The sequence below is a fragment of the Citrus sinensis genome, chromosome 8 (genome assembly GCF_022201045.2).
Source record: "Citrus sinensis cultivar Valencia sweet orange chromosome 8, DVS_A1.0, whole genome shotgun sequence".
Lineage (NCBI taxonomy): Eukaryota > Viridiplantae > Streptophyta > Magnoliopsida > Sapindales > Rutaceae > Citrus > Citrus sinensis.
In genome coordinates, this window is record NC_068563.1 from 8,552,511 (window position 1) to 8,569,220 (window position 16,710).

At 36.0% G+C, this 16,710-nt stretch overlaps 1 non-coding gene across 1 annotated transcript; it reads right to left on the reverse strand.

Moving 5' to 3' along the window:
* Window positions 1-613: 613 nt before the first annotated feature.
* On the reverse strand, window positions 614-717 carry LOC127899526 (small nucleolar RNA R71). The gene has a single exon (XR_008051403.1). It is a non-coding gene; the product is annotated as a small nucleolar RNA R71 (small nucleolar RNA).
* Between the last annotated feature and the right edge of the window lie 15,993 nt (window positions 718-16,710).

Genomic DNA, 16,710 nt, shown 5'->3' on the forward strand with positions numbered 1-16,710 from the left:
TTATTTCACGTATTTGTTTTTGTGTATTTTTATAGAAAGTTTGTAATAGCGCAATAAGGTTAGTATCGTAATTTCTCTCTCTTTTTTATTTTTATTTGTTTTGTTCTCATCCTTATTTTTATTTTATTTGTTTTGCATGCATGGTCGTAGGTCATTATTACCTAATCTTGAACCTATAGACCTTGAATTAGAAAAAACACTTCGCACACACAAACAAATTAAAAATAAAATGGATTTACAAGCACCACAGGAGAGGCCATTTAAGGACTATTTTAGTCCCTTAGATAATTTGAGCACATCATGCATAAGATACCCAAATGTAGCTGCTAGGAGTTTTGAATTAAAACCTAGTGTGCTAAATTGTCTCCCCACATTTTATGGCCTAGAAAATGAGGATCCATATAATCATCTGAATGATTTTCATGCTATTTGTCAAACGTTTAAATACGAGAATTTTTCAGACGATGATGTTAAACTTAGACTATTCCCATTTTCTTTAAAGGATAGAGCTCGTTCATGGCTTAATACATTGCCTGCTAATAGCATTGCATCATGGGAACAAATGGTTACAAAATTTTTAAATAAATATTTCCCAGTGCATAAAACCAATGCTATTCGCAGGGAAATCTCGGAGTTTACCCAGAGAGATGACGAGCAGTTTTTCGAAACATGGGAGCGATTTAATGGGCTACTCTTGAAGTGTCCACATCATGGGTACGAGAAATGGCACCAATGCCAATACTTTTTGGAGGGATTACTACAAAATGTGCAAGAATGGCTAATGGCAACGAGTGGAGGAGAGCTAATGTCAAAAAGTGCATAAGAGATTTGGGAATTCTTCCAGCGACAAGCAGATAATTCCCAACAACGGAGTCGATCACTCAAGAATACTAGAAGAATTAAAGGAGTAAATGAGGTTCAAATTGGCGAGTCAACTTCGGGAATCAAAGAAGTCAAGGAGATGGTTGAAGGTCTTGCTCGACAAATAGCATCGTTATCGACTGCTAAATCAACAGAACCACATGACCATGACTCATACTCAGATCAAGCCAATGCTATAGGTGTAATGAGAAAGCCATCAAATTACAACCCATACTCCAACACATATAATCCTGGATGGAGAGACCACCCCAATTTTTCATGGTCTCAAGGATTCCAACAGAATGGACCAGCAGCTCCAGCTCCACCAATGCAACAAATTCCTCAAGTTCCTCAAGCCTCTCAGCCACCATTTAGACCATACAATCAGAACCAGAATTTTTCTCAATCCAGACCATGGGAGGATTCATTCCAGAATCTCAAGAATCTTACTCACTCCACGATTGAGCAACAAAACCGCACCATTGATGGACTACGAAATGAGTTGAGAGCAGGCTTCAATTCACAAGCTCAATCAGTTTCAAGCCTCGAGAAGATGGTGGGACAACTTGCTTCTTCAGTTCAGACCTTGGCAATGACTGTTGAGAAAGGCAAGTTTCCAAGTCAACCAGTGCCTAACCCTAAAGGAGTGCATGAGGCAAGTACTAGTTCACCACAGCAGCATGGAGAGGTCAAAGCTGTCATGACCTTGCGAAAAGGAAAAGAAGTCAACAACAAAGTGGAGATGTCGGTGACAAAAGAAAATCAAATTGTACCTGTGAATGTTGAGGAATCATCACCGGAGGAGAAAGAAGAAACCAACCCACGAGAATACGTTCCCAAAGCTCCATTTCCTCAGAGGTTAGCTAAAGGAAAAAAGGGAAAATCCACAGGTGAGATTCTTGAAATCTTCAAACAGGTAAGTGTTAACATCCCTTTACTTGATGCTATTAAGCAAGTTCCATCTTATGCCAAGTTTCTTAAAGACCTTTGTACTAAAAAGAGAAATATGCATGTTCAAAAGAAGGCATTTTTAACAGAAAACGTTAGTTCTATACTCCAACATAAAATTCCTTTAAAATGCAAAGACCCAGGCTCCCCCACTATCTCATGTAGTATAGGGAACCACACAATTGAGAATGCTTTGTTGGATTTAAGAGCTAGTGTAAATCTTCTGCCTTACTCTGTATTCGTGAAACTTGGACTTGGAAAATTACACCCAACTCCAGTGGTGTTACAACTTGCAGATCGGTCCACGAAAATACCTCGTGGTATTGTGGAGGACGTGCTTATCCAGGTAGACAAGTTTTATTTTCCTGTTGATTTCATTGTAATTGACACTCAACCAATACAGGATTCAAGGAAGCACATCCCCATTATTCTAGGCCGACCTTTCATGGCAACTGCGGATGCTCACATTCAATGCAGGACTGGAAATATGCAGTTGTCTTTCGGCAATATGACTATGGAGCTAAACATTTTCAACATTGCCAAACAACCTCACAGTGCAGATGATGGAATTGTTGATGTGGATTTAATTGAAGCATTAGTTGATGATACTTTTGTTTCAAACCTTAGTGATGATCCTTTACAAACATGTTTAACTCACTTTGGTTTTGATTTTGATATTGACAGATCGGTTGATGAGGTCAACGCCCTGCTTGACTCAGCACCATCTATGGACACTAATAAATGGAAGTCAAGAGTTGAACAACTAGCACCATCAGAGAAGAAACTCATCCCATCATCAGAATCACCACCGAAACTCGAGCTCAAACCATTACCCAATACTTTGGAATATGCATTTTTGGGGGAAGAAAGTACTCTACCGGTAATCATCTCATCATCCCTAAACGACGAACAAAAAGGTAAGTTGTTGGATGTTTTAAAAGAGCACAAAGGAGCATTAGGATGGACCATAGCAGACATAAAAGGTATAAACCCAGTAGACTGCATGCATTATATTCACCTCGATGAAAATGCTAAATCTACTAGGGAAATGCAACGTCGGTTAACTCCTAATATGAAAGAAGTTGTTAGAATAGAAGTGCTTAAGCTATTAGATGCAGGTATCATTTACCCAATTTCTGATAGTTCATGGGTTAGTCCTGTACAAGTTGTCCCCAAAAAGTCAGGAGTCACAGTAGTTACCAATGTTGATAATGAATTGATACCCACTAGAGTAACTACAGGATGGCGTGTATGCATTGATTATAGAAAGTTGAATTCTGTCACACGTAAAGACCATTTTCCTTTACCATTTATTGATCAAATGCTTGATAGATTAGCAGGCCATGAATTTTATTGCTTTCTAGATGGCTACTCAGGATATAATCAAATTCCCATAGCACCAAAAGATCAAGAGAAAACTACTTTCACTTGCCCTTTTGGCACATTTGCATATAGGAGAATGCCATTTGGATTATGTAATGCACCTGCTACATTTCAACGATGCATGTTAAGCATTTTTTCTGATATGGTTGAACGATTCCTTGAAGTCTTTATGGATGACTTTTCTGTCTTTGGTGATTCGTTTGATCAATGTTTACATCATCTAACACTAGTTCTGCAGAGATGTATCGAGAAGAACTTGGTCTTAAATTGGGAGAAATGCCATTTTATGGTAAAACAAGGTATTGTTCTCGGTCACATCATTTCGAGCAAAGGTATTGAGGTTGACAAAGCCAAGGTGGATCTCATTTCTAATCTTCCTCCACCCAAAACAGTCAGAGAAGTAAGATCTTTCCTTGGGCATGCTGGTTTCTATAGACATTTCATTAAAGATTTTAGCAAAGCTTCTAGACCCTTATGCAATTTACTTGCTAAGGATGTACCTTTTGTCTTTGATGATTCATGTCTTGTTGCGTTTGAAAAATTAAAGCATTTGTTGACATCATCACCCATCATTTAGCCCCCAAACTGGAACTTACCATTTGAGCTCATGTGTGATGCATCTGATTATGCAGTAGGAGCAGTATTAGGACAAAGAGTTGATCGAATTCCCCACGTTATTTACTATGCTAGTATGACATTGAATGATGCACAGTTGAACTATTCAACTACTGAAAAAGAAATGCTAGCAGTAGTGTTTGCATTAGAAAAATTTCGATCGTATCTCATTGGTTGTAAAATAATTATATTCACGGATCATGCTGCTCTTAAATATCTTCTCACAAAGAAAGATGCAAAAGCCAGACTAATTCGTTGGGTGTTACTTTTGCAGGAATTTGACTTGGAATTCAATGATAAAAAAGGGACAGAAAATGTTGTGGCGGACCATCTCTCTCGTCTCCATTTTGACACAATTATAGAACAATTACCATTAAATGAGTCATTTCCAGATGAACAATTAATGAGTGTGGAAGTATTACCTTGGTATGCTGATATAGTTAATTATCTTGTTACAGGTAAACTTCCAGAGCATTGGACCAAGCAAGACAAGGCTAAATTCTTTGCAGAGATAAAGAATTTCTTTTGGGATGACCCGTATTTGTTCAAGTATTGTGCTGATCAAATTGTTAGACGATGTGTCCCAGAAAATGAAATTCAGAATATTCTTTCATTCTGCCATGAACAAGCTTGTGGAGGCCATTTCAGCGCTAAGAAAACAGCGACTAAAGTTTTACAATGTGGTTTCTATTGGCCATCTATATTTCGAGACGCTTACACTTTCTGTTCTTCATGTGATAGGTGTCAACGAATGGGGAGCATTACACGAAGGAACATGATGCCACTAAATCCAATTTTAGTGGTTGAGATTTTTGACGTATGGGGTATCGACATCATGGGACCCTTTCCCCCGTCTTTTGGCCATCAATACATATTGGTTGCTGTTGACTACGTATCGAAATGGGTAGAAGCAATTCCATGTAGGACCAATGATCACAAGGTGGTGATAGCATTTTTGAAAAGCAACATTGTTTCACGCTTTGGATTCCCACGAGCGATAATCAGTGATGGTGGTGCCCACTTTTGTAACAAAGCATTCAAAGCTCTTTTGACAAAGTATTCAATCACACACAAAGTGGCAACTCCGTATCATCCGCAAACCAGTGGCCAAGTTGAGATATCCAATTGAGAAATAAAGCACATATTAGAAAAAACGGTGAGGCCAGACAGGAAAGATTGGTCATTAAGACTTGATGATGCATTATGGGCATATAGAACGGCTTTCAAGACCCCGATTGGGATGTCACCCTACAAGCTAGTGTATGGAAAAGCTTGCCACCTACCTGTGGAACTCGAGCATCGTGCGTATTGGGCCATCAAGAAATTCAATTTTGACATGCAGCAAGCCAGCTCAGAAAGAAGATTACAGCTGGCAGAACTTGAAGAAATTCGCAATGACGCGTACGAAAACGCCAAGATTTACAAGCAACGAATGAAAGTCTTCCATGACAAGCAAATTATGAGAAAATCTTTCACTCCAGGTCAGAAAGTGCTTTTATTCAATTCTCGCTTGCACCTATTCCCAGGTAAGTTACGCTCTTGTTGGTCTGGCCCATTTATTGTTCATACTGTTTTTCCATATAGGGTAATTGAAATTAAGGACCCAAAGAACGGTGTCACGTTTAAAGTTAATGGTCAAAGATTAAAGCCATATCTAGAATACCAATCACATGGAGAAGACACCGAAATAAATTTGAGTGACCCACCAGATTTGAATTGAATTTTTTTTCTTTTCATTGATTTAATTTTTTTTCTTTCTTTATTTTATTCTTCTGCTAATTGAAATTATTTTTGCATAAGTGTGTTTGTTTAACTATTAAGTTTTCTTTTATCGTTTTTAATCATGAGTACCTTACTTAGACCGTTCCTCCTGAACATTCTTAAACCACTTCAACGTGTCAAAACTCATCTCAAAAGACAGATTCAATTTTGTAAAACACAACGCATTTGGGCTCTACAACCACCAGAGTTAGTAGCCTATGTTGAGGGTTTAGAACGCCAACTCCGAGACATTGAGAGAAGTGTTTACGACATCCAGTTGGAGCTTGAGGTAAAATCAATAAGAGGACGATTTTAATTTTCTTTGTGTGTTTTAATTTGTTTTTCTATTTGTGTGCTTTAGTTTGTTACCCCGGTGAAGTGGCGGATAACGGTACTCCGTGACAATCAAGTCGGTTACTTCAGTTTCCCATAATAACTGATATTCTGAGGCGAAGGTATGGACAGAAACGAGATTCTAGCGAAGCTTCACAAGCGATTCCCTTCACTTCCTCAGAATGCCCTCCTTACGATCTATAAAGCTCGGTCCGAACGCATGCGATTACTCATGAGGAATAACATACCTGCTGACATCCGTTGGTTAATCGAGGCTAAAGTACAGTCGACAGGTGAGTTACCTCCAAAATTTATTGCATACATGCCTGGTTGTGGTAAAGGAAATTATGCAAGAAAACGACGAGCTCGAAGAATTTCTGTTGCTTGTCATAAGTGTGCCAGAATGAGTTGCAATAAAAACCCATGTTCTTTAGGAATGGTGTCTGATAACAGGGAAGATAAGATTCAATTCATTAGGGATGGCTTGAATAAGGAGTCATTGGATGATATCCTTTTGTCTCTTGAAACGCATCCCAGTGGATATGTGCAAGGAGCGATTCTCCAGTTATGGCCATTATTCCAGAAAGAGCATGCACGATATAGTCTCGAGAATCTAACTCTAAACGACCCTGTTTGCCAGTTTATAAGAAAACTGGATAGGAAGCCTATCCTTGACCCATAGAGGGCGTTCAAGCCGTTTCTGGACGTAAAACCAGAGGAAGATGTGAGCCACAGTCGCAACTACCTGTAAATATCCTTTTACTTTATTATTTCACTATTGTCTTATTGTTTGCATTATTGTCTTTAATAATTTTATTACTGTTTGCTTTTTTCTTTTTGACTTGCGAGCCACGTGCTTTACGCGTTATTTGACACTGACATATTACCTCATACACAACCATGACCCACTATCACCGAGATTCTTAAATGTGATTTTCTTTTTGTCAAGCACTCACAAATTGTTTTCGAGAAGTATCACAATGGCAGCTACTTCCAATAGACAATTCAAGAACATTTGTGTGCTTTATGGATTTACCTATGGCAAACATAAAGAGTTCGTTGAGGCAGCTATAGATCTTGGTCGAAGCATAGCAGCGAGAAAATTACACTTGGTGTATGGAGGAGGTAACCGAGGGTTATCAAAAATGGTCTCAGAAATAGCTTTTATCAGAGGAAGTCAAGTGTTAGGCATCATCCCAAGAGCCCTAAAACCTTTGGGCAGTTCGTCTGACTCATCAACTGGAGAAGAGTTAGTCGTCTCAGGTATGCAAGAAAGAATAACTGAAATGCTTAATCATGCTGATGCTTTTATTTTCCTTCTAGGAGATCTTGAAACACTAGAGGCACTTATCACACTAGCATCTTGGGCCCATCTGCACATCCACCAAAAACCCATCGGTTTGTTAAATGTCAATAACTTTTATGATGGCTTTATCGCATTTCTTAACCATGCAATAAAAAACTATTTCATTCCTTCTAATGTAAAAAAACTTTTTATTTGTGCTCACACTGCTAATGAGCTACTTGATATGTTACAAGCTTATCGACCGGAGCCAGACCCCTGGACCTTTGTGTTGGAGCGTCCAAATAATGATGGTAACAGTAGCCGCAGTAAGAAATACAAATTAGATTTAACTCTCCGCCTGTAAATATTTTCTTCTGTGTTGCACCACCTAGGTGATGTCTTTTAAACTCTACTTCTTTCATTTCAAACATTGAGGACAATGTTTCGTTCTGGTTGGGGGGAGGGAATAGTCGACAATTGTGGAATTTTGGTTAAGTTTTTACTAATTTTTTGTTGTAGAAACTAACTGTTGCTAACTTTTTGTGTTAAAGATGGCTGAATATGGAGTGTAGTTACTCTAGAAACGCATCTTCATTGTTTAAAAAAAAATTCAAAAAAAAAAATTAGACATTTTCTTTTTCTTTATTAAGTTTTGATGTTTATTTTTCTTCTTTTTAATTTCTCCTCTATGAATATACATTTTCCAACTTTTGAGTCGAAGATGGCTGAATATAGAGTGTAGTGCCTCTAGAAACGCATCTTCTTAGTAAAAAAAAAAAAAAAAAAACCATTTTCTTTTTCTATCATTTTAAGTGTACTTTTTCTAATTTATTTTTTGCATCATTTTCACATTTCTGCATGCATATTTTCCTTTCATGTTTAGAATAGGTTGGGGGGTAGAATGTTGTTTTAAAAAAAAAATTGTGTGATTTGTTTTAACATTGGATGACATGATTAATTTCAAATTTTAGTATTTGTATTATCTTTGGTCTTAAGTGATGTTACATTATGTTTGCTACTCTACATGTTGATGTCGGAGACAAATATGCATTGCTTGAAGGAATGAACATGTCATAATAAGTACCAAGTGAGTTTTTGAGCCTATCATTTTTCTTGGAGAGTAACCCTTTTGCCCATTCTTTATACAGCTTAACAGTTTATTATTGTATACACGATCTCTAGATTTCTTTTGAGTTAACCCTTAATAAATAAAAAAAAAAAAAGAAAAAGAGAAAAAAAAAGAAAAAAAAAAGTGTGTTGCTACATTTGGAGGCCCATTTAACAAGTAGATATGGAAGGTTATTTAGAGCCCTAAAAGACGATGGAAAGGCCATCTTTGATCCGTTTGAGCCTTTCTAGCCATCCCTTTTATTAAATATCCATAGTTAACCCTTTTGAGCCTTTAAAAAAAATATATATATATATTTTCTTTGTCAACTTATCATCTTGACCCACTCCGATTTGGAGTATTATCCGATATCTTATAAGTTCTATCACCTATTTATGTTTGAGAAAATGTAAATAATTATGTTGTTCAGTGAAGTTATACCAAAAAAAAAAAAACAACAACAACAAAACAAATGTTGTTGTTTCAAAAGAATAAAAATAACAATAATAGGTGAAATCCACCTTGCAACTTCCAAAAAAATAAAAAAAATAAAAAAATTCTTTGCATTTTTCTCAAACATACACTTTGTTTTCCTTATTTCCTTTATTTGTTAACCATATCCCTAGCCTACGTTACATCCTAATAAAAGTCCTTCCTGATTTTAAGGAACTATAATCTGAAGTAGAAGCTAGTTATATGGGCTAAAAAGATGTAGTGGTGCATATAAAAAAATAAATAAATAAATTGGGTTGACTAACAATTTTTATTTGACTTGAGATCGTATTATTTTTAAGCTGAGGGCATATTTATTTCATCTTGGTAAGAGCATGTGATATCACTTCTTCATTATTTTCTCTCAATTACCATTCATTGGAGTGACTATTTTTATTGGGTTTAATTTATTTGTAAGAGTGTCACTACTTCCAGTGAGATTTTGGGGTTTGACATGTCATTCTTGAAAGTAGCTATAACAAAGTCTACTGGGCTGATTCATGTGGATGGTTGATGTGGGTGTGATGTTGCTTTAGACTGGAGATAATGCTTATACTTTTATTTGATTGCTATCATTAATCTGATTGAATAAACACAAGTGTTTCTAAAAAAAAAAAATCATTTTGAATTTGAATTTTGTTTTTGCTTTATTCGCTAGGGACTAGCAATAAGCTGGTTGGGGGGTGTGTTGAGTGTTAGAAAATGCATATTTATAAAGGAGAAAACCGTCATTTTACATTTCAAGTCTTACTAACAACCCTTACTTTTATGTATTTAACATTCTTGTGATTTAATTACGTGTGTTTTATTTTAATTAAGTAATTTATGTATTTTAGGGGCATTATAGTCATTTCACAATAAAGGAGAGATCAGACGGCAAAACGGACATCACTTTTGAACTCAGGACGGTCAAAAACCTTAGGAGGAGCATAAAAGGAAAAATGAAACTATTCACATGTACGGTACTATTCACGTATACGGGACTGTATACGTTACTGTTCACGGCACTGTTCACATAGACGGATCGATGACGTGGCATTGACCGATGATGTGGCATTGACTGATGAGGTGTCACGATCCTGTTGGACTAAAATTCTTATGTACTGTTGATGGTGACGTGGCAGCATATCAGTGGACGAAAAATCTCGCGTACGGTGCATGCATCACACAGGATTATTTTCAACCAAACCGCGTTACTGTTCATCCGGGTCAAACCGCGTTACTATTCAAAGTCGGGTCAAACCGTGTTACTGTTCATCCGCGTAGTCAAACCGTGGACTGTTGACTGATGACGTGGCGCAATCCTGAGCGTCCAAACTGTTTTTAATCCGATGGCCATGATTTACTCCATGTATCTATAAAAAGGGGGCCTCTCCCCCCTAATTTGATATCTCTGAATCCATTTTTGGGATCGATTTTCTGTAATTCCCTCTCCATCTTGTAGTTTCTTCGTATTTTAATAAATTCCCATTTTGCCCCTAGTTTAACTATGAGTGGCTAATTTTCTTTCAAGCTTGGGTTGAAGGTGAAGTCTCAACATGTTTCATGGGCTTAATTTGGTAAATTTACTTTCTCTTCCCCTCTAATTTTTGTAGATGTTTTGACTTCTCGTCGACAAATAATAATAGTCTTGTCTAGATACCGCCTTGGTTACACCGGCTCTCTAATATAAGGTTATTATTATTTGGCACGGTAAGCCCTTAGCACCATATTGATTAGAGCGTGGTTCATGAGGTGTGGATTCCCCCCTCATGATTTAATTGGCATTAATAAGGAATATTTAGCCCATGATGCATGTTGATACGGATCCAGATACCCAAGTACGTCATTTCAATAGAATTCTCTTCAATTTCTTCTCGCCATTTCAATACCAATTTTAGAATTTATTCTCGCCATTTTAATTTAAGTTGTAGCATATTCCAAATCATTTCCACCACAAATCCAATCATCCATTCACAAAATTAATTCTACACAATTAAAATCCACCTCCTCGTGGGATCGACACTCGTCACCATTGATCTATATTATAATAGATTCGTGCACTTGCGAGTACATTAAAATTTGCACAACAAACCTCACAATACAGATGATTGAATTGTTGATGTGGATTTAATAGAAGAAATAGTTGATAATACTTTTTTTTCAAACCTTAGTGATGACCCTTTACAAACATGTTTAACTCACTTTGGTTTTGATTTTGATATTGACAGATCAGTCGATGAGGTCAACGCTCTACTTGACTCAACACCATCCATGGACACTAATAAATGGAAGTCAAGAGTTGAACAACTAGCACCATCAGAGAAGAAACTCAACTTATCATCAAAATCACCACCGAAACTTGAGCTCAAACCATTACCTAACACTTTAGAATATGTATTTTTGGGAGAAGAAAGCACTCTGCCAGTAATCATCTCATCATCCCTAAATGACGAACAAAAAGATAAATTGTTGGAAGTTTTAAAAGAGCACAAAGGAGCATTAGGATGGACCATAGCCGACATAAAAGGTATAAACTCAATAGACCGCATGCATTACATTCACCTTAATGAAAATGCTAAATATACTAGGGAAATACAACGTCAATTGAACCCTAACATGAAATAAGTTGTTAAAACTGAAGTCCTTAAGCTATTAGATGCAGGTATCATTTACCTCATTCTGATAGTTCATCGGCCAGTCCTGTGCAAGTTGTCCCCAAAAAGTCAGGAGTCACAGTAGTTACCAATACTGATAATAAATTGATACCCACTAGAGTGACTACAGGATGGCGTGTTTGCATTAATTATAGAAAATTGAATACTATCACATGTAAAGACCATTTTCTTTTACTATTTATTGATCAAATACTTGATAGATTAGCAAACTATAAATTTTATTACTTTCTAGATGGCTACTCAGGATATAATCAGATTCTCATAGCACTAAAAGATCAAGAGAAGTCCACTTTCACTTGCCCTTTTGGCACTTCTGCATATGGAAGAATGTCATTTGGATTATGTAATGCACCTGCTACATTTTTAACGATGCATGTTAAACATTTTTTCTGATATAGTTGAACGATTTCTTGAAGTCTTTATGGATGACTTTTCTGTCTTTGGTGATTTATTCGATCAGTGTTTACATCATCTAACACTAGTTCTATAGAGATGTATCAAGAAGAATTTGGTCTTGAATTAGAAAAAAAATGTCATTTTATGGTAAAACAATGTATTGTTCTCGGTCACATTATTTCGAGCAAAGGTATTGAGGTTGATAAAGCCAAAGTGGATCTCATTTCCAATCTTCCTCCACCTAAAACAGTCAGAAAAGTAAGATCTTTCCTTGGGCATGTTGGTTTTTATAGACGTTTTATTAAAGATTTTAGCAAAGTTTCTAGACCCTTATGCAATCTACTTACTAAGAATGTACCTTTTATCTTTGATGCTTTATGTTTTGTGGCGTTTGAAATATTAAAGCATTTATTAACATCATCACCCATCATTCAGCCTCCAAACTGGAGCTTACTATTCGAGCTCATGTGTGATGCATCTGATTATGCAGTAGGAGCAGTATTAGGATAAAGAGTTAATTGAATTTCCCATGTTATTTACTATGCTAGTATGACATTGAATTATGCACGACTGAACTATTCAACCACTGAAAAAGAAATGCTAGCAATAGTCTTTGCATTAGAGAAATTTTGATCTTATCTCATTGGTTGTAAACTAATTGTACTCACAGATCATGCTGCTATTAAATATCTTCTCCAAAAGAAAGATGCAAAAGTTAGACTAATTCGTTAGGTGTTATTTTTGTAGGAATTTGATTTGAAATTTAAGGATAAGAAAGGCACAGAAAATGTTGTGGCTGACCATCTCTCTCATTTCAATTTTGACACAATTACAGAACCATTACTATTGAATGAATCATTTCCAGATGAAAAACTAATGAGTGTAGAAGTATTACCATCGTATGCCGATATCATTAATTATCTTATTAAAGGTCAACTTCCAGAGCATTGGACCAAACAAGACAAAGCCAAATTTTTTGCGGAAATAAAAAATTTCTTTTGGGGTGGCCCTTATCTGTTCAAGTATTGTGCAGATCAAATTGTCAAACTATGTGTCCCAGAAAATGATTTTTAAAATATCCTTTCATTCAGCCATTTCAGAGCTAAAAAAATAACTATTAAAGTTTTACAATGTGGTTTCTATTGGCCAACTATATTTCGAGATGCTTACACTTTTTACTCTTTATGTGATAGGTGTCAATGAATGGGGAGCATTACACGAAGGAATATGATGCCACTAAACCTAATTTTAGTGGTCGAAATTTTTTATGTATGGGGTATCGACTTCATGGGATCCTTTCCCCATTCTTTTGGCCATCAATACATATTGGTTGCTATTGACTACGTATTAAAATGGGTAGAAGTAATTCCATGTAGAACTAATGATCACAAGGAGGTGATAGGATTTTTGAAAAACAACATTATTTCACATTTTGGATTCCCTGGAGTAATAATTAGTGATGATGGTGCCCACTTTTGTAACAAATCATTCAAAACGCTTTTGACAAAGTATTCCATCACTCACAAAGTGGCGACCCCATATAATCTGCAAATCAGTGGCCAAGTTGAGATCTCCAATCGAGAAATAAAGCACATATTAGAAAAGACAGTGAGGCTTGACAAAAAAAATTGGTCATTAAGACTTGATGATGCATTATGGGCATATAGAATAGCTTTCAAGACCCCGATTGAGATGTCACCCTATAGGTAGTGTATGGAAAAACTTGGCACCTACCTGTGGAACTCGAGTATCGTACGTACTGGGCCATCAAGAAATTCAACTTTGACATGCAACAAGCTAGCTCAAAAAGAAGATTACCGCGGGCAGAACTTGAAGAAATTCACAATGATGCATACGAAAATGACAAGATTTACAAACGGCAAATGAAAGTCGTCAGAAAGTGCTTTTATTCAATTCTCTCTTGCACATATTCCCAGGTAAGTTACGCTCTCGATGGTCTAGCCCTTTTATTGTTCACACTGTTTTTCCACATGGATTAATTGAAATTAAGGACCCAAAGAACGGTGTCACTTTTAAAGTTAATAGTCAAAGATTAAAGTCATATCTAGAGTACCAATCATATTGAGAAGATACCGAAATAAATTTGAGTGACCCATCAAATTTGAATTGAGATTTTTCTTTCTTTTTGGTGTTTTGATTTTTTTCTTTCTTTTTACTATTCTTTTGCTAATTGAAATTATTTTTGCATAAGTGTGTTTGTTTAACTATTAAGTTTTCTTTTATCATTGTTAATCATGAATGCCTCAGCTAAACAGATCCTCTTGGACATTCTTAGATGACTTTAACGTGTAAAATCTCATCTTAGAAGCCAGATTCAATTTTATAAAACACATCAAATTTGAGATCTACAACCACCAGAGTTAGTATCCCATGTCGAGGCTTTAGAAACACAACTCAGAGACATTAAGGGAGGTATCTTCGATATCCAGTTGGAGCTTGAGGTAAATTCAATAAGAGGACGATTGCAATTTTCTTTGTGTGCTTTAGTTTGTTACCCCGGTTAAGTGGCGGATAACGGTACTCTGTGACAATTAAGTCTGTTACTTCAGTTTCCAATAATAATTGATATTCTGAGGCGAAGGTATGGACAAAAATGAGATTATAGCAAAGTTTCACAATCGATTCCCTTCACTTCCTTAGAATGCCCTCCTTACAATCTATAAAGCTCAGTCCGAACGCAAGCAATTACTTATGAGGAATAACATACCTGCTGACATGCGCTGGTTAATCGAGGTCAAAGTAGGATTGGCAGGTGAGTTGCCTCCCAAATTTATTGCATACATGCCTGGTTGTGGTAAAAGAAATTATGCAAGAAAATGAAGAGCTCGAAGACTTTATGTTGCTTGTCATAAGTGTGCCAGAGTGAGATGTGATAAAAAACCATGTTCTTTAGGAATGGTGTTTGATAATAGGGAAGATAAGATTCAATTCATTAGGGATGACTTGAATAAAGAGTCATTTGATAATATCTTTTTGTCTCTTGAAATATATCCCAGTGGATATGTACAAGGAGCAATTATCCAGTTATGACCATTATTCCATAAAGAACGTGTACGATATAGTCTCGGGAATCTGATTATAAACGACCCTGTTTGTCAGTTTATAAAAAAACTAGATGGGAAGCCCATCCTCGACCCATAGAGGGTGTTCAAGCTATTTCTGGACGCAAATTCAAAGGAAGAGTTGAGCAACAGTAACAACTACCTGTAAATATAATTTTACTTCATTGTTGTTTTATTTCATGTTGTTTTATCATTTGCATTATTGTCTTTAATAATTTTATTTTATCATTGTTTTTTTTCTTTTTACTATTTTCTTTTTTACTTTCGACCCATGTGCTTTACGCATTAATTGACACAGATATGCTACCTCATACACAGCTATGACCTAGTGTCACCAAAATTCTTAAATATGTTTTTTTTTTGTTAAGCACTCACAAATTGTTTTTAAGAAGTATCTCAATGGCAGCTACTCCCAATAAACAATTCAAGAATATTTGTGTGCTTTCTGGATTTAACTATGGCAAACATAAAGAGTTCGTTGAGGCAGCCATGGATCTTGGTCGAAGCATAGCAGAAAGAAAATTACACTTGGTGTATGGAAGAGGTAACCGAGGGTTATCAAAATTGGTCTCAGAAGTTGTTTTTGTCACAAGAAGCCAAGTGTTAGGCATCATCCCAACAGCCCTAAAACTTTTGAGCAATTTGTCTGACTCACCAACTGGAGAAGAGTTAGTTATCTCAGGTATGCAAGAGAGAATAATTGAACTACTAAATCATGCTGATGCTTTCATTTTCCTACCAGGAGATCTTGTAACTCTAGGGTACTTATCACATTAGCATCTTGGGCCCATCTGAACATTCACCATAAACCCATCGGTTTGTTAAATGTCAATGATTTTTATGATGGCTTCATCGCATTTCTTAACCATGCAATAAAAAACTATTTCATTCATTCCACAGCGAAAAATATTTTTATTTGTGCTCATACTGCTAATGAGCTACTTGATCTGTTACAAGCTTATCGACCAGAGCCAGATCGCAGGACCTTGGTGTTGGAGTGTCCAAATAATGATGGTAACAGTAGTCGCAATAAGAAGTGCAAATTTGATTTAACTCTCCACTTGTAAATATTTTCTTTTGTGTTGCACCACCCAGGTGATGTCTTCTAAACTGTACTTTTTTCTTTTAAAACATTGAGGCTAATGTTTCGTTCTGGTTGGGGGGAGGGAATAGTTGACAATTGTGGAATCTTGGTTAAGTTTTTACTGATTTTTTATTGTAGAGACTAACCGTGGCTAACTTTTTGTATTGAAGATGGCAGAATATGGTGTGTAGTGACTTTAGAAACACATCTTCTTGGTTTGGAAGTAAAAAACAACAAAGAAAATTAGACATTTTCTTTTTCTTTATTAAGCTTTGACAATCATTTTTTTTCTAACTTCTTCTTTCTAATTTCTCCTTTATAAATATACACTTTCAAATTTTTGAGTCGTAGATGGCTGAATACGGAGTGTAATAAATTTAGAAACGCATCTTCTTAGTTAAAAAAAAATTCAATCAATTTCTGTTTCTATCATTTTAAGTGTAACATTTCGAATTAGTTTTTCTGCATCATTTTCACCTTTCTGCATGCATATTTTCTTTTTATGTTTAGAATAGGTTGGGGTAGAATGTCGTTTGAACCTAAAAAAAAAATGTGTGAGTTTTTTTAATATTAGATGACATGATGACTTTTAAATTTTAATATTTATATTATCTCTGGTCTTAAGTGATGTTACAACATGTTTGCTACTTTACATGTTGATATCGGAGACAAATATGAGTTGCTTGAAGGAATGCACATGCCAT